This window comes from Manis javanica, chromosome 7 (genome assembly GCF_040802235.1).
Source record: "Manis javanica isolate MJ-LG chromosome 7, MJ_LKY, whole genome shotgun sequence".
Lineage (NCBI taxonomy): Eukaryota > Metazoa > Chordata > Mammalia > Pholidota > Manidae > Manis > Manis javanica.
The window spans coordinates 62,054,160-62,078,307 of NC_133162.1; the positions used below are offsets into that span (position 1 = coordinate 62,054,160).

General features: G+C 33.9%; 1 long non-coding RNA gene across 2 annotated transcripts in view; it reads right to left on the reverse strand.

Annotated features, from left to right (window-relative positions):
* LOC140850577 (uncharacterized) overlaps positions 1 to 24,148 on the reverse strand; it is a 497,739-nt gene that overhangs the window by 299,984 nt on the left and 173,607 nt on the right. Inside the window, exon 5 of one of the 2 annotated variants that reach the window (XR_012133518.1) lies at positions 19,694 to 19,836. The exons of the other annotated variant lie outside the window; for it this stretch is intronic. This is a non-coding gene — a long non-coding RNA (uncharacterized lncRNA). Of the gene's footprint in view, positions 1 to 19,693; positions 19,837 to 24,148 lie in introns of those variants that run through there. 2 annotated transcript variants of the gene reach the window in all.

The following is a 24,148-nucleotide window of genomic DNA, read 5'->3' on the forward strand; positions in this document are numbered from 1 at the left end:
ACTCTGAAAAAAGGTGTCAAACCTTTCTAATCACTTTGCCTATAATAAATCACTAGATTGTTGCAAAATTATTTATGTAATTTAATTTTTAATAATGCCTTCACTTAATAATTGGCTTAAAAATTCCTGAAATGTTAACAATCAATTCTCATGGGCTAGTATGAGTTGGCTGTAAGGGGCAGAGAGGTTAAGTAACTTGTTCAAAGAGAATATGTAAATAATATGAAATATGTGCCTGTGCCATGCTCACAAAACTCAACGAGATAGATATTATCATCCCTATATTACAAATGAGGAAACTGAAGTATAAATGTCCCATAGCAAGACAATGACAGAGATGCTATTCAAACCCATATAGTTCCAGAGTCTCTGCTCCAAGCACCAACACTAAAATACATTCTTATGCCCTCTTCAAAAGAGAATATAAAAACTGTGAGGACAAAAGTCTCTCCACCATATTCTAACATAATTGGCAAAATCATGAAACTGAAGATGTAGCATAATTAGTATAGTATAAAAAGGTAACAGAGATCCAGATCATTCTTTGATGTAGCAGGAAAAAATGAAAGAAACAAAGCAGCAAAGGAGAGTCCACAAACTACTCCCACCTGGAACCTGCTGTCAGATGGTTTCTAGGGCAGTTCCTTCACCCAGCCGGAATCTCTGACCCTATTTCCTGTACAGTGCATGCTCAGTATCCCTACCCACTTCTACATACTAACAAACCAGGCTTCAGTGTAATGCATCGCCCTGTTAATCCTGGAATCAGTGGGAAAACAAAGCTCAGTATTCTGAAATTTAGTGCATCTATTTTTTATGATTTTACACAAACTACACTATTTCTTTGAACCATCATCTGCATTCCACTTTAACTTTAAAAGACAGGAATTCTAACTAGAAACTTGCGAACTTGAGACACATAATCAATTGCAAGTAATACCAAGTCTTATGAAAACCTTAAATGAATCTTTTATTCTTCTATTAAGAAAGGCAGAGTGTGGCAGAGTTTTGATGTAATTAAGAATGCAAACTGCTAGAAGATAAGCCCCACATGGGAAGGGATGCTTGTCTGTTTTGTTTACGGGGTACTCAGGATAATGTCTGCCACACAGTAGGTGTTCAATAATTATTTGTTAAAAACAAAGGCTTAGTTAATTGTACCTACATCATTACAGGAATAAAGGCTTTTTTATATCCTATATTATGTTTTATTAATATGAGAACCCAACCATTGTTCTTCGGGGTTTTAATATTTTTTTCAGGCAATAGAGCAGTTTTTGAGAGAACATACACACGTATAGAAACACACTGATTAGGAAGGAAGGATTTCAAGCTTACCTCTAAGTGCCTGTGTGTTTACAATTTTGTTTATAAGGGCAGTTTTTAATAACCTGAAAAAAAGACCTGTAGATGTTAATTATATATCTGTACCAATCTCAGTTTCACATTAATTTCCATTTTATTCTGATTGTAGAATATTCTGATTCACCCTCAAGTACTGGCAAATGACAAGAATTTTTAAACAGCTCACATTAGACTCATGTTATTTTTAAAAATCTGTTGTACCACTGACCTCTGATGAAAAAAATGAGAAAGCAATACAAATTAACATACTGAATATCTATAATGTTTCTAAAATTTGGTAATGCTCATTTGAGTTTGTTTCTTTTTAAAGATGTTTTAATACATTTAAAAGCCAAAATCAATTATTTGACTCAAACATTCACTACCTTCTGAAGTACATGCATGAACACTGTCATACATGGAATTGTCATACAATTCCCCTTCCATTGCTGTGCCACTAGATAGACACAGAAGGCTCGTTTTCTTAATACTTTGCTGTGCTAATATAAATGAAAAAAAAAGCACAAATAGCTTTTCATGTGTAAGGTCTTCCATTTTTTCACATCCTTTGTTCTCTTCCTAAGTTCTCAAATATGAAATGTGATCAGTAAACTGAAAATACTATGCTAGGCACCTTGAGAATGATGGAGAATGGGTTACAAAGATTAAAATATTTTAAACAGTTTGAAAATGTCAAATGCCAAAAAAAGATTTAAATTTGTAACAATATGTGAATTTAGAGGGAGATATCTCCATGGGATACTTGCATTCCTATACTTCCTTTGTTTGACTATCTTTTCAAAGACAGTTATATTATATAGAAAACAGATATGGAAGACATCTACCTGCAGAGCAAAAAATGGTGTCATTTTTACCATCCAGTATAATAATGTCTCCCACTGGTCCTGATATAAATGATCCTATTATAAAAGATTCTGGTTCCCAAAACTTGGAGTTTCTTTCTGCAAAATAATCCACTGCATGTGTAGACATTACCTGACCTTGCCACATCTTCCTGTAGGAACTGGGACTGGAGAAAGCTGCAAAAATGCTGAAACACATACTACTGCTATTGTTGTAAGTAACAAACTGCCTTTTGTCTCAAACCCAGGAGTCTCATGTCTTCTGTCAGCATCTGAAACTTTGGCAGGCTAACCTGTTAGCCTGAGAGTATGATAAAATCTCAGATTCTTTACAGCTCTTGACTATTAAAAGGGAGATGAATCACCTTCTTCATGAAAGAGGAGAAACTGAATTTGGAGAATAGATAATATTCAGATATACATATATTGATGAAGATAAAGCAAATGAAACAATACAAGAAAAATGCAGGAAGTTAAGAAAAATCAGAACATTATGAGCAAAAAGGACTTTCAGAAGGTATATGAGGTATGAGTAGAAATAATGTTTATAAAGGAGGTACGTAAAAATCTTCACAGATTATGTGTGTCTCATATATTCCTTAGAAACTAGCAGTGTTTCTTGAATTACATAAGGCAATCAATTAATAACTGCTGAAAGAATAAATCTGTTAAGAGGTAATAAATGACATGAAAAGGTTCTATGAAGTATGAAGTACTATTTAACCTAAGACCTCATAAAGGTAACATACAAATAAATTAAGACTGTCAGAATGGAACCCACTTACAAGGATTATCATTTGAAGGTATTCATTCAGACAACTTTGATGATTATACATGAAGAGGACAAGGGATGGAATATGTGCTTTATATTTTCTATTATCACATAGTGATTTTTCTCATTAGATAGTATGTTGAAATCTGAATTGACTCTTCCCAATGAATTCTTATTCTTAAAAGAAAAGATTATGTTTTTCCCAGGAATCTCTGCTCCTGGAACATGGATCTGATCTTAGATACAAGGAGGCCCAGAGGCCCATAAAATTTGCCCGTTAGGTTTGATTCCTCCCTCTGCTTTTCTTTTTCTTCTCATTTCTGCACAGGAAGGGCTACTGTGAGTGTTGAGAAAGACTGAATATTCATTGCAAATGAATTTGAAATTAAAGTTGGGATCAATTGGGTCTGTTATGAAATAATCAACATGTCATCCAATAAGAATCAGGGAGGAAGGTTAGGAAACTCTTACAATAATCCATGTGAATGATGTAATGTTCACTTTGGTCCTGGCAGTAGAAGTGGAAGTGATGACAAGAGTCATATTTTTTTATATATTTTGAAAAGAGAATTAAAATACAGGTGGAAAAACTGAGGCTTTGATGAGCAAAGTGACTTACCCAACTGAGGGTCCTTCTAGTTTCAAATCCCAATCCCTTATTTAAAAAAAAAAGAAAGGATGAGAGAGACAGAGAAAGAAAGACTCTCTTGAATTGAATGTGAGGTGTCAGAAACATGATTTAAGGATGATTCCAAAGATTTAGTCTGAGAAACTGGAATTGAAATTTCTAATTAGTGAGATGTTGGAGACTATGAGAAGAGCAGGTTTGGAATGTATATCAAGATTTCTGTTTCTGAAGTGTTAACTTTGAGATTTCAAAGAAGTATCCAGGTGAACCATTCAAATAGTCAATGGTATATGTTATCAGCATTCAGGGGAGTGAGCAAATCAGAGAAGACAAGTAATCTAACAATGTGAACCTAGTAATAGCTCCAAAGCTTAAATGCTGTAGAAATGAGAGGGGACGTGAGTAAGAGAACATTGAAGATAGCATGTATTAAAGTAGAAGGAGGACTAAAACAGAATACTATCCTGGAAGTCAGGTGAAAATGTCATTCCCCAAAGAACATCCTATACATTGTTAAGCAAAAAGCAAGGCTAACTTTAGAGTGTGTATAGTATAAAACCAGTGATTTTAATATGGGCAGATAGACATATGTCTAGATGCTTAAGGGTGCATATATGTGTGTATATATAACACATATATGCATACATAGAGACATTGTTTCTAGAAAACTACTCAGCACTTATTAACAGAGGTTATCTCCAGGGAGTAGCTGGAGAAGGAATGGAGTAGTTAGTAGTAAAACTGCTACTTCATAAAATTTTGTTCGGATTCTATTCTTTACATATGTCAACGTGGTATGCAGAATAATGGCCCCTCAAAATTGTCCATGTCCTAATCTCTGGGACCTATGAACAGGTTAAGTTATATGTATAAAAGAGCTTTGCAGATATAATTAAATTTATAAACCTACAAATAGGGAAAGTATCCTGAATTACATAAGAGGGCTCAATCTCATCACATGAGTCCTTAAAAGCAAAGACCTTTCTCTGTTTTCAGAAAGGCATGGCAGAAGGGGAAATCAGAAAGATTCCAAGTGTGAGAAGGATTCCACCTGCTAGCTTGCAGATGTAAGGGTCACATGTGAGGACCAGAGTGAAGCTTTGTGGAACTAAGAGCAGCCCTGAGCTGACAGCCAGCAAGAAAATAGGCATTACATTTTACAATTGCATGGCACTGAATTCGGCCAGCAATCTGAATAGCTTGGACAAGAAGATATCTCCTGAGCTTCCAGTAAGGATACCCTACCTGTATCTTCATTTCAGCCTGTGAGACTCCAAATAGACCTTAAACTGAGCTGAGCTACACTTCTGGTCTTCAGAGCCATGAGGCTACAGATCTATGTTGTTTTAAGCTGCTAAAATTGTCATAATTTGTTATGGCAGCAACAGAAAACCAATACAATCAATTTCATGATGAAGGTTTTTTAGTGAAGCTTTGAACAGAGGTGTAAATCTTTGCAAAATTTATAAAATAAAGAACATTTGTTTCATATGTTTTGTTTGTATAACATTTTTCCCCGTTGAAAACAAAAAGTTACAAATCTGAATCTATTTAAGGACTCATTTATTTAAAAATGTCCCTGCTTAGTAATGTCAATACCAAATCATTACAAATCTAATTTCTAATCCAACTGTCCCAAACATCAACATTGTAGATCTCATTAGAATTCCTCCAAAATAGAAATGAATAATACAGCGATAAGAGAATACAACTAAAGGGTGAAAATGTGGAATTTTAAGTCAGGCAGGCCACTTCAGTTTTCTGAGTTTTAGTTTCTTTGTTTGCATAATCAAGGTGATAATGACCTTTCCATCCTCATTTCACAGGATAATGGAACTACAAGTAGCTTGAAAACAAGAAAAAACATTAGATCTTCAAGTAATCTCTGTTTTATGATAATTTTCTTGCCCCATAAGTCAAATCTATAAATATTTGCTTCCCAAGTCATTACAGAAATTATGATCCCACAGATACTTTTTAGAAATGAATATTCATGAAGATTCTTCATAAGTTTAATAGTGGGAAGGGAAATTTTATGATGTATGATTGACCTACTCCATCTTCATAAGAGAGCCTGAGGTTATTCCTTATACTACATTCTTTTAAAATTTTTCTCTCTCACACTGCCTTAATGATAGGGTTTCAGTCAATCCACTCAAGAGATAGAGTCCCTTAATAGTTCTCATCTTAGGACACTATTTTTTCCATAGCATAAATTTTGCTATTTATTCATTTCATGTACTGTCAGTTTTTAGTCCATATGCCTATTTGCTTAAGATTTATGTCTTGAGATGCATCATTGCACTAATAAGAATCTTTCTACACTTAGAGAAAATACATAGTAGTTCTTAAAAGTTCAGGTATCTTCCACTTCAACGCTATTCTGAAATTTAAGTTACCACTACTAAGACATTTCCTAGCACATGATTTATGTATTCTGCAGTTGATTCTTCTCTTCAGTATTTTCCAGTTAGCATATGATATTTAATGACAGTCAAAATCTAATATATTTGGGAGTATAAGTAAAAAGGCATTGACTCAATCTCTCTAACTCCTAACCAGCTATACTTGGACTGGGAAAATATGCAAATTCATATGTGACATTCTAGGCTTCATTGGTACAGTCATTCTGAACAGCACAGAATAATGGCCTCCCAGAGATATCCATGTTCTAATCCATGCAACTTGTGAATATCTTATATTACATGCAAGATAGGTTGCTTATCAGCTGACTTTAATATAAAGAGATTATCCTGGATCACCTGGTAGTCAAGAATGCAATTACAAGGTTCCTTTAAGGGTGGAAGAGGGAGGCAGAAGAGTCTGATACAAAGAGAGATTTGAGGGTGCTATGCAACTGGCTTTGAAAATGGAGAAAGATACCACAAGTCAAGGAATGCTTGACCTCTAGAAGCCAGAAAAAGACAGGAAAAAGATACTCCTCTAGGGCCTTCAGAAAGGGTGCGCTGATTTTAGCCCAGTGAGACCCTTTTCAAACTTCTGGGCCCCAGATAGATAATTAAATTTGTAGTGTTTTAATCACCATTAAGCAGCAATAAGAAACTAATAAAATCAGTACTGATAAAAAGAATGAAGAAAACTCATGTTTTAGAAGCACCAGGAAGTCACTAAATCAGCTCTAGAAAAGATAATCCATAGATGAGCTATTTAAGCCCAGATTTTCCACCATACATGTGTTCCAAAAAGAGACAATAAAGATATGAATGGCACTGCCTGAACTACAGTGGGAGATCAATCAATACCACAAATGATTTTTGCAAGAAAAAGATAATTATCAGATCATCTTTAAACATGGTTCTGTTAAATTACTGCCAACTGATGGGTTCCAGTAATCTTGGCTCTTAATTGGTTTCTGGGTCTGAGAAGGCAAGAAATAGGCACACAGCAGCTTCATAACATCCATCCTCTCCAGTGTCAACTATAATTTTAGTCTTCTTTTCTCGAAATTCTGCAAGAGCTGAACATAATTGGAAGCATGCCGTAAGTTTTTTTCTTTGAAGCAACTGACTGATCTATGTTAAACTTCTTCAGACATCTCTATCTATTCTGTTACCAGCTATTTTTTAAAGACATCTTCTGATCAGAATGATACTTTTAAAATGGAACTGAAGTTTCCAGAAGTTAATGAATTGAAGCTTTTTTTTTTCAATAGGAGAACTTATTCCTCAAAAATAGGCAATCATTAGCTACTCCTTCAAATTACTATGCTTTTTACTCTTAATACGTTTGCAACTGGCACTAAGTCAAGACGTTTCCTGGAATCAAGCAATCCAAGCTGTGACAGAGAATAGAAAGGCCTTGGGCAGCTGGGAACTTCATTTATCTTTCTCTTTCACTTGCCCTAAAATTGAGTTCATAGTTCCTGCCAGGTGTGGTGTGACAATTAACTGAGTACTAAAATAAAGAACTAGTTGGGTAACCTTTGGAGCACTGTGGCTTGCATCTTACTAACTTTCAATTCAACTCTTCATTTTTTAACCATCCTCCCTGAGTAAGACAACTCATATTTCATAAATCTATTTCTGCATCTGTGTTAAAATCTGTATGTATATATGAATATCTTGAACTACATAGAGATCTAGCTTTATCCATTTTCTCCCTGCAGAGGAAATTTTAAGAGAAATTGCCTTTATAATTTAATGTATTCAATGTTATTATATTTACACCAACTCTTACTAACACATTAAAAGCAGGCAATCAATTAAACAATAAAACCTCACCAGCTATTCTTACCAAGAAAGCTAACGATACCAGAACAGCAATGCTAATAATGGTAGTAATTTTAACAAAAATAAAACATGATTTATCCTCCTTCAGGATTCTTTTTTCTTTAATCATCTATTCTTAAATAAACTTTACTAAAATATAAATTATACATAATAAAATATACCTACTTAAGTGTTTAGTTTAATAAGTTTTGACAAATATGTATACCCATGTAACCACTCATGATTTTGTATCAAGAGCCAAAATCAAGTTCTAGAATATTTCTGAAAATCCAAAGTCCTCTTATGCCCCTTTGCAATAAATTACCATCTCCTACCTGTCCCCTAAAGTATCTACTTTATGTTTGTTTGTCTTTTTCAGAATGTTACATAAACAGATCATGCAGTGTGTAGTTTTTAGTGTCTGGATTTTTTACTTGGCATATTTTAGAGATTTAGTCACATAGTTGAATGTATCAGTTATGTGTTCATTTTTATTTCTATATATTAGGGTATATAGATAGACTACATTGTATTTACTCATTCATCTGTTGTTGGACATTTGATCTTTTTTTTCTCACTTTTTTGGCTAATGAGAATTAAACTGCTAAGAATACTCCTGCACAAGTCTTTTCATGAATATGAGCTTTTATTTCTCTTGATAAATAACTAGATGTTTGAATGCTAGGTTATATAGTAAATGCACACTGAACTTTATAGGATACCACCAAACTGTTTTCCAAAGTGTAACACTTTACATTCTCATTAGCAGTATATGAACATTTCAGTGGTTTTGTATTCTCGTCAATACTTGACGCTGTCAGGCTTTTTCTTTATAATCATTCAAACAATGCATATGGCATTTCATTGTGTTTTTATTTTGAATTTCCCTTATGAATTTTCATGTGATTTTTTGTCATTCCTATGTTCTCCTACGAGGTGGCTCTTCAAATAATTTTGCCCAACTTTTTAGTAAGATGTTCTGTGAACTTATCATTAAGTTTTAAAAGATATTTGTATGTCCTTTGTCAGATATATGTATTATAAATATTTTTCCCAATCAGTGCTTACCTTTCAATTTTTATGGAATTTATCATTTCTTTTATTGTTTGAGTTTTTTGTGTCTTCTCTTAGAAATCTTTGCTTGGCCCAAGGTGGCAAAATTATTTTCATTTAATTTTATTAACTTTTACAGTTAGATCTATGATCCATTTTCAGTTAGCATTTGTATATGGTGTGAAATAAAGTTAAAGGTTCTTTTTTAAATCAAATTATAGTTGTTTTAGCATTATTTGTTGAAAAGATGATTGTTTCCACAATGATCACCTTGAAACCTGTCAAAATTAACTGCGTGCACTTTTCTACACTTTCAGGTCTGTTTCACTGATTTATATGCGTATATTTATTCCACTGCCATACTGTCTTTATTACTGTAGCCTTGTAATAAGTCATAAAATTGGCATTGTAAGTGCTATAACTTTCTTATTTTTCAATTTTACTTTTCTATTCTATGTCCTTTATATATCCTATACGTATTAGAATCAGTGTGAGCATAAGTGGGTTAACAAATGAGTTGGAGAAAGTTTATACACAGATTTGGAGGCTTTCTCTCTCTGCTATGCCACTCTAGACGTGTCTCCTTTGCCACCTCAGGCCAGTAGGTGTTCGGCTTTCTGTACTGGAGGTATGTATGCATTGAGTCATATACTGTCACAAGTAGCACACTTGCAAGTTCTGTCTTTGATGGTAAGATTCCATTCTAGTTTGTGTCTCTTTTTACAGCACTCTACTGGATTCCTACTCACATGCAAAGTTTAGAGGTCAGTCATGGAATTTAGGCAGAGATTATACTCAGATTTTGGGTCTCACCCTGTCTGTGGCTCTCTCATGTCTAGGATTTTCCCCTTAGTTTCAATCTTCCCTGCCACCTGGAACTGCACTGTGCCACTCCCAGCTCGAAAGGACGTGATGTCCTGTTGCTCCGGCTATGGTGATTAGAGATCAACCTCTGTTCAGAAACTGAAGATAATAATTTTTGCTTGTTTCAGTTGAATCTTTCAAAGGTAAACTTGTGTTCACTTACTATCTGTTTTGGGTCAATTTCCAGTGTCTTAAAAAAATGAAAGCACACATATACACACACATAATAATTAGATTTTACATACACATATGTTTTATTTTTATTTTATAATTATTATCTCTCAGGAAGATCAGTGTTGGTGGTGGTGCTCTTCATTTCAACATTACCTGAAACTCTCTCAAGGCACATTTTTATTTTCATGGGTCCAGGCACCCTTATTGGTGGTGCCTCACTTGTACTTCCTGATAATTCCTAATTAAACATGACTATTGGAGCAATAGGTGCAACCCAAAATGTTCAGGTTGCACACATGACAAAAATCCCAATTTCCCTTTTATAATTAAAGAAGCATTCTAATAAGAATAGAATGAATTCATAGAGAAAACTGGCCCCAACACAATGGGAAACTGAGGCTATGCAAGATATTAAGCTTGGTCAATACAAGACACTAAAAAGGCAAAGCAAGAAAAGGGGATTTCCTCCTTTTCATTCTGGTGTCCTTTTACCAGAAGCAGATGGCGCCTAAAGCAGATGGCCTCATTGGTGCCAAATTCCTGAAGCACATGATATTCCAGAGTCTTGCTCCTGCACTGAATGGTTTCTTCAGAATTAGCTCCTGCAGCATGCTTGGGTATGAGAGCCCACCAGCCAGCAGCTCCCTCCTCCTCAGGTGGCTTTGCAGGAAGTGCCACATAAAACTCACCCCCTCCCCCATCTGCCTCACTATCTGCCCCCTAAGCCCCTCAGTTAGCTTGCAAGTGACTTCAGAGGTATAGTACGTTCTTGTGAACTGCTTCCTACAGCATTACTGAGGGCATATCTCTAGGAAGTTCTGCCAGCATAATACTTTAACAACTTCTTCATCCAAGGAACCACAGCCAAACTTTTTCCAATGAGGTCTGAATCTCGGTGCTAGGGCAAGGATAGCCGTTCCTTGGGTAACTTATTTCACCCATAGGTATAGAACTACATTCCATTCATGACCATCCACCTACAGGTAACTTCATGCATTGTGAGACCCAGCAGAGGACTGATTATTAGGTAGAATAACCAACAGAATGGTTTTTGTGAACAAAAGCAGAAAATGTCTTTGGATTTACTCCAACAAATGTGTTTTTTGTTTTTAATAAGTGGCAACAATTCCCTGAGACACTTCACTTTTAAAGTTTTATCAATCTGTAACAGGAAAATTCTAGTTATATTTTACTTGGATTAAAGGACAATGAATAAATTTGCCATTGTAGTAATTAAGAAGTACAGACTTAGGAATTCAATAGTTCCCTATTTATTGCCTATTGTTTATTAGAATATAGATATACTTGATCTATTTACAGTCTTCTAAGAATATCCCTGTAACACAGTATAAAACAATAAAAACATCATCTTTTATTTTGCTCTAGTAAGCTAAACTTAATTTTCTTTCTATTTCCCTCTTGCTATAGACATGTAAAAATAATTAATAGCTCAATATTCTCCTGTTCTCAATTATCATTCCCATTAGAATAAGAAGAGACCAGTTAATTCACCAGGTTTTCTAAGAGAAATTAATATGCAGTCTCTTTATCATCAAATTTCATGAATGGATTACTAAACATGGAAGAAGATAATTATTCTCTAATCAAGTTTTCCCAAAGTTCATTCCTTTGAGGATGGTTCTACAAGACTGTTAAAAAGGGTCGGATGGTCAAATAATCTATAAGAACTGGGCAAAATAAAATTAACTATCTGTCTTTACTACAGGGTTACAGAGGCATTATTTAATGAGTTCATATATTTTGGGAATTCCAGGGAAAAAAAGATAGAAAATACAGCATTTACCAAACTTGTTTCATCTAGAAACCCAACTTTTATAGAATACATGTTGAAAAGTATCACTTCTCCCCAACTTAATCTTCACATACAAAAATGGCCTATTCAGTGTTACATACATTTGTAGCAGAATTCTAGGACTAAAATCCAAGTCTGTATCTTGAAGCATAAATGTTTTCATATTAATAACCATTCTTTAGCCAATTTTCCAGTTTGAGAACATTTCCTAATCAAATCTCAAATCTTACATTCTTACATAATATTATGATAGCAAAATATTTCTATATTTTCACTGTGTCATTCTTCAGACTTCTGACAAACAAAAAAGGCTAATATGTTTATCTTTAATTATTGGGAATGTTTCTTTTTTATCATTGCTTCCTTTCCCATCTGCTATATTTCTCTGTCACCTCCAACAGTATTTTGAATGCTGCCATAGGGTAGTATTTTCTATTACATATTACCTAAGACCCAATATTAATCCTGGCTTATCATTTATGTCACAGTTTCCATCTGTGTGGATAAATCAGTTTGGCCACTGGGATCATAGTGACAACTAAGGTCACCATGTTCCAAACATTGTACTAAATGTTTTTATGTAACATCTTTATTAAATTTGCACAAGTATAAACTCTTATTTAATCCCCACAATCATCAATAATGTAAGTAATATTATGATTTCCACTTTATAAATCAGGAAAGTGAGAATAGTATTTATTGGTTACTTGCACAGGTTCTTTGGTTATTAGCACTACTAATTAGTTGTTGAGTTCAACTTAAACAGTAGCAGGAGGATGTCACATACACACTCTTAACCACTCACTATGTAACTGGCTTAGCTTTTAACTCTCAGAACAATTCAATGTCAAGCTGATGGTCAGACTGAGATGACACTGAAGCAGTCCCAAAAAAAACAATTACTACACTAATGTGTACACTGCACTTCAACAGAATTTATTCTCTTTTACTGTCTTCTACAAAGCACATTTATATTTTGTCTCTCATAAATTCACACAAAGATAATGATTACACATGACATTGATAAACTTCTATGCACACTTTGAAAGGACAAATAAAGCTGAATATTCAAGTATATAATCAGCAAATATGACTATTTTCACTTTTATTTAATAGTCTACCAGTTGGAAAGAAAAAAAATTGAACATTAGTACAATAGGTTATTCTTGCAAAGCAAGATTATTACCAGATTATAAGAGTAATAGAAATGAAGACTATTATTTCTGTCAACTTATAAATGGACTTTGGGTTTAGAATGTAGCTATAACTTAGAATAGCTAAAACATTATATGCTGGTTATTTTTGGAATTGAAAAGGTGCCATTAGTGAAGAAATTCCTTCCAGAACAATAATGAAAAGTTCACATTTCTTTACCAGTGATATGAATTAAAAATTAAAGGAGGAAAACTACTTACAATCACAAAGAGTTACCCACTTTTCACTCTTTTCAAAAGTCATATTCCTTATTTGATATTTGAATGTATTAATAAAATCTGCTTTTTAAATATTTCTGTTTCAAATATTTCATTGTAAAGAAAGTAGAAAGGAATAAAGCGAAGAAAGGACATGAAACAAAAGCAAAAGAATCAGGATTTTTTTCATATATCACTGAACAGTCTCTTTCAAAATAAAAAATAATTACTGGAATAGGGTTTTGTTGTGCTTTTGTGTTTAACTCAGCAAAAGATAAGAAAAATAAACACTAGCACATTCTTCTAAAGAAACAGACAACAGAGATAAGCAAAATGCAGATTTTCACATATTATAGTTGAACAAGAAGACAGTAACAAAATTTCTATTAAGATTTATATGCCATATGAGAATGAGGATAGATGTTAATACTACTCTACATTATCTGATTATTGAAAGAATAGTGGTTCTAGATTCAGCTGTAAGAATAAACTGTTGCTCCTGGGAAGCTATTTTACAAAATTAAGTCTCAGTTCCGCAACAATGAAATAGAGCATGGTGGTGGGAGACAATATAATTCCTAAATTTCTGAATAGCTCTGAAAAGATAAGACAAGAAAAATAGCTATGAACCTCACATTATTTGCTCACATGTTTTCCTAGGTTCTTCAATCATAACATTATTTTTTGCTATACCATGAAATCCTCTGCCCCTTGCTCCCACCATCAAATTTTCCTACTGCAAAAGACTTTATTTATTTATTTATTAATGACTAATTTGTGTGCCTGACACTGTTAAGAGCCATCAAGGAACCAAAAAGAGTGAACCTCAGCTTCTGTTCTCAACAGAACATAATTGTGACATAACTTAGAAAAATAAGAAAGAAAAAATAACAATGGCAATTAGTGAAGGACACAGTGAAAACCCAGGTTTCAAAATAATTGTTTGAGATAACTTATGTAAAAGTTTAGAAAGGACAAACACAGGTTTAGTGAGGTCATTTTTTAAAGTAGTCATTGGTGTGTGTTCCTCTTGCTTTTTTATCTCACCCCTCACCATAGGTAGCTGGTTCTTCAATCTTTCCAATTTTACCCTCAATGTCGTCTTAACTAGCTGTTCTAGTTTTACCTTTTAAAATCTGCTGAGAGGTCAGCATGCTTGAAATTATACCACCACCTGGCTGACTTGGACCACCGACTTGTATAAATAGTTCAGCCTAAACAAAGCAAGTCATGCCAATCTATTTGGAATTTATCAGTTACATGAGTCTGTGTCTATGTTCCAGCCTACAAATGGAGCTAAAGGAATGAGTTTCTCTGGAAGATATTTTGAAAAATGTGAATGTATCACTACATGAATTTTACAGTCCATCTTCACTTTGTTTTGTCTAACCCCACATAGTTTCTTGACTTTAAAAACAGATCAAGAAAAATGATGAATAGCAGGAAGAGACTTGTCAAATAATCATGTTTCTCTCCAAACTAATTGAAAACTCTGAGATTCTCCCAAGAAGAATACTAATTTGTTCTTTGACATGATTTCTAATGATGTTACTGTGTTCTAGGGCCAGATATAAAGTAGGGAAGGCCTTGAAAATAACTGTGTTTTCGAAGTGGGATACATCTTATATTTCTAACTAATTTGCATTCATACAGTTGGATGCAAGAGAAGAGTAATGATCATATAGTATATCTCCCAACTTTTAAATCTCATTTAAAAGAATTATTTAAATAAATGAAAGTTAGTAAATTACCTGAATAATATAAGGTACAAGTAAGATAGTAAAGTTATCCCAAAGAACTTAAAGCTGAAATGACCCTCTGAGCAAAATTTGCCACAGATAACATGAGTAAACATGTGTGGAGTAAGTAAAGATGTCATTAAAATATGTGGGGTGGAGGAAAAATAAATGTGAATCCCCAATTCAACTATCAAGATGTCCCAAGTATCATCTTAGGTAAGCACAATTGAAGGGTATGTTTAATACTTTGAAATCTGATCATCAATACTGCATTCTACCTAAAGAAAACTTGTATAAACATGAAGAAAACACAGAACCTAAAGTTTAAAAAGAGAACCCAAAAAGTACAAGGTAGCACAGTTTATCTGGAATCCTCCAGATTGAGAGACACTAAATATGAGGGGCCCATTCACAGTCATTGGAAACAAAAACTATGTTTACAAAAAAGAAATACATAATTGAATGTCACCATGTTCTAAATGAAAAATTTTCATAATACTTCACCTTACTTTATTTTCATTTTATACTTACTAAGCAACCTCCCATTTATAATGTGATGATAATGAAAGGTATGAGCTAACTAGAGTATTTGAGCAGTGCAGCTAATGGTAAAGAATATACTTCCACTGTCGATTAATATATTGACTTGCTTTTTCATCAGGATCTTGTGAGTTAAGTTAATATGAGTTGACATCCTTTACTCCAGTCACCATGGAATTCCCTAGCAGAAAACAAATGCTGGACTATGGATAAATTATGTCAACATATTGGCACACATTGAGACCACTTTGTAGGCAGTCATCCAACTATCTTCTTTTGATAAACCAAACTCGTTATCACTGACCAACAAAAGACTCTATTAAAGTTCAGTATACATATATAATATACACAAATCATAAATACAAAGAGTTTGATTTTAAAAAAATTCATAAACTAAATGTACCTGGGTAACCAGAAGTTAGAAAGAGAAAACTATGATCACTTCAAAGATCCCTGACCCTAGATCCCATTTAAGGCTAAACTCCCAAAGGGTAACTAGAATTTTGAGTTAAATACCTTTCTTAATTTTGTCTTTTTTTAACTTTATCAAAATAAAATCATACAATATATGCTCTTCTGTGTCTACGTTATTCTCAGTTATTTCATTCAAAATTATATTAATCTAATTTATCCATACTATTGTATGTAGGTTTATTAAAATTGTTCAAAATATATATATATATATATGTCACTACAGTTTACCTAAACTTCTGTTAATAGACATTTGTAATGGGTGCTGTTTTCCATTTTTTAGTATCACTAATAATGCTGCCATGAATATTTTTGTAATGTCTTTCCTTGAGCATATATATAATTTTTATTAGTGTAATTTCTGGGTCACAGGATATGCACACAGCCAAACACTCTTGCAAAGTGACTCTACCAATTTACACTCCCAGCAGGAGTGTATGATAGTTCTAGTTACTCCATATCCCTGCCAATTTAAGCATTCTCCTTTAACATACAACTAACATATATTTTTTTTTACTTTTCTAGGACACCGATTTCTTATTCTTTTTTATTAAAAGAGTTTACATACTGTGTATTTTGTGGCATTAGTTGACATAATACAATGTGAAAAACAAAGTTACAGGTAAATACATGTGTTGAAATGATCACTAGCAAATGAAAAGCTACAAGAATGATTTTCAAGCAATTTCAGCTGTAACATAAAATGGGAAACCTAGAAACTTGCCTAGGAAACAAATTTTACTAGGCTATGAAAGATGAAATGATCTTTTCAAATAAGCTTTCAATATCTTTAGTAAAAAAATTACAAAGTAATTAAAATTCATTTATAGTTAACATAGACTAAAAGATCACCCTCATTTTTTAGAGCACAGCTGTTGAAAAATGAGGATCTACTGAATCAAAAAAATAAAAGCTGGAGAGTTATGCGCAATCCAGGAAGGAAAAATACTACTCTTTATTTCATCTTAAAAGAATAAATAATGCATTTCCAAATCAAATTCAGCTTTCATAGCTATGTTTCTATAAATCTTAAAAGCAAAATTCACAATTTCTGGAATTAATGTAAGACAACTGTAACATTTATTATCTGCAACTATTTGCATATTTGAGCTTTTACGGCAAAACCCAGCATCATTACTCAACATTCTTTTGACCATATCCTGACAGAGACCACACTGACTATGCCCCAGATTAAGACAACATCTGAAAATAATACCTATGCTTCTCAAGAAACACAATATCCAATAAATTGTGGAGGAAAAAAGCATAATAGCATTGATCTGATAGCTCTTTGCTTTTCCTCTAAGCTTTCTTATAAACTACCCAAGTACATTTTACCTATTCTTCACTTCCATTGATTTTGCATGTGTCTATGCATTATGGCAAGGCTATAGTGTACAAATAATACATTGGCATGCTAACTTTTAAAGGACATTTAAAAAAATATTTTGCCTACTGCAGAAGCAACCATTAGTTTCATTAGCTCTTAAGTTGCCCAAGTGGGTTTTAAAAAGGAAAACAGCACAATCTGAGTTTCATTTTCTAAGATCACTCTGGCTATTATATTGTGTATACAGTCCATGGATAGTCTAGAGTGGAAGCAAAGATACCTTTAAAAGACTGTTGCAAAAACTGCATAAGGGAGAAATGACAAGTGTTTGACCAGGGTAGCTATGGAGGTAGTGAATGCGGACAGATTATGAGTCTATAATGAGAAAGCAAAGATAATTTTCTGGTGGATTGAATGTGAAGTATGAGAATACAAGAGGACTCAAGGATGAATCCAAACTCATTCTGACCAATTAGAACAACAGAACTACTATTAATTAAGGGTTCATGGAGAGAAGAGAAGGAGCAAATTGAGATATATATATTTTATATATACATAAAATCTGGGTTGGAGATACGCATTTAAAAGTCATTAGTGTATAGTTCATATATAAATCATAAGACTGGTTAATTTTTCCCAAGAGACTAAATGTAAGCAGAGAAGAGGACCAGAGACCAAGATCTGGGTCTTCACAATATTAGAAGAATGGTGAGAAGAGGAACACCCAAGGAAAGTAACATTGAGTAGAAGCTGCCAGTACATACAGAAGGAAAACTGAAAGCATAGTGAACCAGAAATGTAGTCACAGAAGTGTCTCAGAGAGGAAAAGGTGACAATTAATGTCAAATCTTGCTAATAAATCAAGGAGAGACTGAGAAATAACTTCTGGGTTTAGCAAGCCATTTCACTGGAGGCTACACTGTGTTGAAATTCTAAGAGAGCAAGTTAAGAGAGAACTGGAAGGGCAAAATGAATTGGGAACAATGAGTAAAACTAACTCTTTTGAGAAATTCTGCTATAATGAGAAGCAGAGAAAAGGGGGCAATGATTGGAAGAAGTAGGATCGAGAACCCTTTTTTTGTTAAGATGAAGAAAAAGTAATAGCACACTCAAGTAGAAGGGAGAGGGCTGGAGCCAATCTCTTGGCTAGTCAGAAGGGGATGGAAAGGAATGTACGCACAAGTGAGGGGACTGACTTTAGATGGGATCATGGACACGTCCTCCAAACTAAAAAATCATCAGCTGTAGGCAAGGAGGGAGAGAAGACTGAAGATTTGTGAAGAGAGAAGAAAGTATCCCAAGGTCATTTAACAGAAGGAAAGATTGAATGAAGCAGAGAAATATAGTAGGATTTCTGGTGAGCACAAAGAGACCACCTTGAGTTTAGTGATAGTTGGAGTTAGAGAGTTCAAGTCAAATATAATAACACTTTATGTATTTTTCACTAGTCATGCACAATGGCACAGATGCAGACACAAAGTAGGCAAATATGCAAATTTAACCATGATTGGCAGATTAGACTCAGTTATTTTTCTATTTCATTAAGACATCCATCACCTCAATACACATTTTCATAATGCCTATAAAATAAAGGGCATATTTTCAAGGTAAAGAGCACTATATCTTAGTAAATTGCTTTGTATTTTTTTTATATGCAAGAGCTCCTTTTAGGGATACTTTGTCTTACTCGGTAGCCATACATTGTACCTAGAAGCTTTTGAGATCTCATCTGTTGTTCTTAAGATTCTAAATAATTTTTATTATGTTATTCTTATTATATTTCAGATTTTCAGTTTGGTCTTGTTTTCAAACCAATTTATTTATTATAATAAATAAACTCAAGGAAATTAATATTCTTTCCTTTCTTGGATGTTTTAATATAATGTAAAACATATTATGGGCACCAATGTAGCTAATAACATTTTATTTTCAGTAGAATAAAATCCTTTACTTGAATACAACATATTTATCTTCAAATATTCTTAAGGACTACCATATTGTTTTGCTATCTCTACCTTGACCAATGGCAATGGGTGAATAGGCAGCAGTGGTCATTTATCTTGTCATGAGGGAATATCAAGAGGAAATTTTACTTAAATATACTAAAACCCCAGACATTACTGGGTATTACATTGCTGCTTCCACTGCTTCAAGAGCAATGTGATCAAAGAGGTTCAGAGCTCTTTCTCTCCCATCCATAATGTATTAAAAACCAAAGTACTCTATATTTTGATTCTTAAGATCATTTTTCAGTTTTATTTTGAATCTCCAGTCATAAAAATATGGAAACCAAGTTTTTCTGTATCCTTAGGCTTTGCTTATAAATGTGAAATCTACTTTAAATATTTAAACTTAAAAGGTTACGAGTTATGCTCAATGTAAGAATAAATAAGATTCCATTATAAATAAAGGCTTGAATCCAAACAGAAGTCAAGAAGGTATATTTACAAAAAAGAAATACTCACTATATTCACAATTTCCACATATTTTTTGACTTCATCTTCTGAAGTTAAAAATTATAGAAATTTAATAAATTTGTCCGAAAACTCCTCAAGACCGAAAACCATGACCCAGAGAAATTATTTTTCATGGTAGAGTCTCCATCTGCAATGACAATCAATTCTCTCTTAATCTAAAAACTGGAATAACCACTTCTTTCACATTAAATAACGGTTGGACTCACTATTACTGTGATAGCCTCCTTGCAAATACATTTAATTTTGTTAATGCACCTACTAAAACTGTTGCACTAAGAACTAGTTACAATTATCCAGAGGACCTTCAAATGTACTGAGATAAGCAGAATTTAACCAGTCTTTATTCTCAGTACTCTGCTTCAATCTAATTATCTTGGCTTTCTTTGACAACCACATCACAATGTGGACTCATACTGAACAGATGTCTCCATTTCAAGTATCATCACTACACTCTTTCACTTGGGTATCTGAATAGATGACACTGATGTAAGCCTCTATGTTTATCCTAATTGCATTTCTTTGTATTAAGAACAGTAAAATTTCAGCCTGTAAATATACTTTTAAATTTTAATTTTTTATTCATCAAATTTCTCTTAGTTTGGTTTTGCTCACACATAATAATAAAAATTCTATCTATCTATCTATCTATCTATCTATCTATCTATCTATCTATCTATTTATTTCTTTTAGGTGTTAGGAACAGTTAACCAGTCAGATAAAATTCTTCCTGTAATCTCATGGGGCATACTATTTAATGGATTTTTAGTTTCACATCCAAGTAGTTAATTTAAAAACTCCCAAATAAAGCAGATTTATTAGAAAACTCATGCACCAGCATTTTTGGGAAGTAATCTCTTGCCTCTGAGGCTAACAAAGTATCCCTCGTTGTTGCTCCAATGGCGTACTGTGTTCAAAATTCATTTCACAATCAGGATTCTACTATAAGGCACTCAGCACACATGAGCTAAATCTCCTATGATGTGTACTTCTCCCCTACAGGATGGTGAGTTCCTTGAGCACAAGAACTGCCTCTTTTTCATATCAGCATTTTATATGCCAGACACTGTGCATGGCTCAGGTCAACTGTTGAATAAATTCTTGCTGACCTACTGAAGTGAAGAAAAATGTGTCAAGTAAAGATTACAATACCTGTAACCCTGTATTCATTTACTCAGCAATAAATTATGCATAATTCTCTAGCATTCTCCCAAATCAACACTGTTTTACTAGTAAATCCAGCAACAAATTCATCAAATTTTGCTGTATGTCAGTATATATGCTTTATCTTCATCAAATCCAAAACCTGTTGATGAGAAATGTTCTTTCCAAAATCCACTTGTAAACAACTCTCTTGCTTGCTCTAGTCTGTAGTCTCTTGCTCATGACTGTCTCTCTTATCCTTCTTCTTTACCTGGCTGACACCTAATCACTCCTACATCTCTTCAGTGAGAAGACTTGTCCCTTGTTAGACAAGATTGAAAGCTTCCAGAAGCCATTTAAGGAAGAATATTGGATGTCCTTGTCACAATACACCGTTTCACAAATATGTGTTACATTGCTATCAGCCCCATAGCCTCAACTCTGTGATGGAAAAATCCAGATTTAATGTTTGCTGTGCCTAACAAAAGATGGTGTTAGTCAGAGTACCTGATTCCGGAAAATAATTCTTCAAATTTATTGTTCCATACTATTTAATAAAACTTCATAGATATGCTTTCTGATGAGCTTGTGGCTCTAATTTAGAAAAACATATCCTCAATGTTGAATTAGACATGAAAACCTTGAAAGTTCATGAAAGGCTACATGCATGCAGTAAAAATTTTAAATGTTGGTTTATTGTAGGTAAATTTACAGATAACTGTAATCTGACTTCTACCCATTTTTTTCACCACTTTATTTCAATATTTCCCTTCATGAACCTATTTGTCAAGGACAGAGTGCCTTCTCTAATATTATGACATTTATTTCATCATACTCTATTTCCTTAGGTTCTTAAATAATGAATACATTAATTACTTATCTGTTACCAGTCAGTATTGTTTAACTTTTGTGATTTGTAGCTGATTATGTCCGATCCGTCAACTTGACTGAAAGGTCTTTGAGGGCAGGGTCTACATCTTGTTTTTCACATACTACAGAGTTTAGACAAAAGTCCCATGATTAACTGAATTAACTACCTACCTAAAGTTGGAAAATCTATACATTTTTTTTGTACATTGCATAATCTATGCAATTACATGTAGATTGTATTGAGTGAACTTTTCACTAAATATGTGTTGGATTTACCCTTGTTTATAAACTCCACCTACATGCAACATTTTGCTGAATTCTACTTTAAATAAAATGATTGTGATTATAAAAGCATTACATCCAATTACCTTATTTCAAAATGGCAGACTAACAACATCCCGCAAAACTGATAAAACCCCTCACTTCTTCCTGACATTATACTAGAATTTTATGTTATCCACTAAGAAGACTACAGTTAACAAAAGGGAAATTTTTTTTTTCTTTGACATATCTTCTTCTAGAGTAACATAAGCATGTATAGGTTTTAAACTACTAATTAAACTGTGCACCTACATTAACATAATAGGAATACAGCTACATAACAAAAGCAGACCTACAATTACCAGCCAGCCACATCCAGTGAAACCAAGAAAACCAGTTAGGTACCCTAGGCATTTGTGAAAACTTATCAATGATATGATGGATATTATCTAACTGAATTTGAATAGTTTGAGAAAAATCAGACAAATTAAAACAACACATTCCTGGGAACTGTTCAGATCCCATGTGTTCTTTTAAGAGTAGATAGTCTATAGTCGCACTATTTTGGAGCACTGCAACTTGCACTTCTCCTAATTCTTGGTTGAGTTCTGACAGTATAGTTCCAGTCAAATTTGTTGTTTTACTGTATGCACAGGCCAGCTTAGATATCTCCTTCTCCATTCCAATGGCAAGTCCAGGAACCGGTGGGATGAATGCAGCTACAATTGCAGCAGCGCCAGGATCTTTGTTGAAGTTTTTTGATGTTCATCTTCTGAAATGACTCTTCCAGAATATGTTGATGTTGGAAGTTCTTCATACCATATTTTAATTCATTTTCTGTGTACCCAAATTTGGCTTTGATCCTCTGTATAAACACAAACAAACCCTTTGCCCACACTTTGATATGACCTATATACCATTGTGAAGAACCCATTGGAGATCACCACACAGGAACTGCATTTTTATTAAGACAAAGGAATATTATCAGAAAAATGAATTTCCATAGCTGATCATCTGACACCCTGTTGGTCCATTCTTGGGTTCTGTGATTCTCCTGCTGTTTTGTTCCTTCAGTTTTTCCTTTGTTTTTATATTCCAGAGATGAGTGAAATCATTTAGTATTTGTCTTTCTCCACTTGGCTTATTTCACTGGGCATAATACCCTCGAGCTCCATCCATGTTGTTGCAAATGGTAGGATCTGTTTTTTCCTTAAGGCTGTGTAAAATTCCATTGTGTATATGTACCACCTCTTCTTTATCCATTCATCTACTGATGGACACTTAGATTGCTTCCAATTCTTGGCTATTGTAAATAGTGCTGCGATAAACATAGGGGTGCATCTGTCTTTTTCAAACTGGACTGCTGCATTCTTAGGGTAAATTCCTAGGAGTGAAATTCCTGGATCAAATGGTAAGTCTATTTTGAGCATTTTGAGGAACCTCCCTACTGCTTTCCACAATGGTTGAACTAATTTACATTCCCACCAGCAGTGTAGGAGGGTTCCCCTTTCTCCAAAACCTCGTCAACATTTGTTGTTGTTTGTCTTTTGGATGGCAGCCATCCTTACTGGTGTGAGGGGATACCTCACTGTGGTTTTAATTTGCATTTCTCTGATAATTAGCACTGTGGAGCATCTTTTCATGTGTCTGCTGGCCATCTGAGTTTGTTTCTTGGAGAACTCTCTGTTCAGTTCTTTTGCTCATTTTTTAACTGGATTACATGTTTTTTGTTTGTTAAGGTGGGTGAGCTCTTTATATATTTTGGATGTCAAGCCTTTATCGGATCTGTGATTTACAAATATATTCTACCATATTGTAGGGTACCTTTTTGTTGTACTGATGGTGTCCTTTGCTGTACAGAAGCTTTTCAGCTTGATGTAGTCCCACTTGTTCATTTTTGCTTTTGTTTTCCTTGCCCGGGGAGATATGTTCAAGAAGAGGTCACTCATGTTTATGTCTAAGAGATTTTTGCCTATGCTTTTTTCTAAGAGTTTTATGGTTTCATGACTTATATTCAGGTCTTTGGTCCATTTCGAATTTACTTTTGTGTATGGGGTTAGACAGTGGAACAGTTTCATTCTCTTACAAGTAGCTGTCCAGTTTTGCCAGCACCATCTGTTGAAGAGACTGTCATTTCCCCATTATATGTCCATGGCTCATTTATCAAA